The following is an 824-nucleotide window of genomic DNA, read 5'->3' as shown; positions in this document are numbered from 1 at the left end:
GCTCAGTGCTGCCCTCCCTCCCTCCTGCCCCAACCTGCTGCACACAGGGCGCACGCAGCTCTCTCTCTCGCTTTCTCTCTTTTTATTTAACACAAGGATCCTTGACTCATGGGTCTAATTAATGTATTTAGAGCAAGCAATTAGGAGAGCCTTCTCTGCAAATTCCAGAACATGGACTTAGAACGTGATGTGGAAATGGCAAAGAGAACCCGGGAACAGCCCTAGAAGGGCAAGAGCAGGACGAGTCTGAAAACCCATCTCTCGGTACCACAGACCCTGTGAGCTGGGCTACCTGGGCCTTATGGGGACAGGGACAGGAAAGTGACTCCTGCTGCTGTCACAGAGGGACACTCAGAGAACGAGAGCAGAACTGGGACCTGAGAACAAGAACAGGCGACTCCTTCACAGACACAAAGAAACAACAGATAAATACACCAAGTGGGGGTGAGGGCAGACCCAGGCCTGGGCCGAGGCTGACGGGGCACACAGGGCCCTCGCTGCCCACAGCCCTGGGGATGGGACAGGGCCCAGGGGACGTTTAATCCCTGTGGTCACAGCCCAGGTGGGACAAGGACAGAGCAGCAAAGGTGACCTAGGGGAGTGACCACGCCAAACCCATAATGGACAGACACAACCCCGTCCTTGTCAGCCCCTCCCAATCCCGCGGCCACAGACCCCACACAGCAAACACAGGTCTGGAGGGCTGTCAGGTTTTATTTTTTCAAGTGAGATTAAAATTTTTTCTTCTGCTTTAATTTACCCATGAACCACGTCTAACACCAAGACTCTAAAAAACAAATTGGTATCTAGATTCTTATCTTGCA

Source organism: Tupaia chinensis, unplaced genomic scaffold (assembly GCF_000334495.1).
Source record: "Tupaia chinensis unplaced genomic scaffold, TupChi_1.0 Scaffold140941_1, whole genome shotgun sequence".
Lineage (NCBI taxonomy): Eukaryota > Metazoa > Chordata > Mammalia > Scandentia > Tupaiidae > Tupaia > Tupaia belangeri.
This window is presented reverse-complemented; position numbering follows the sequence as displayed.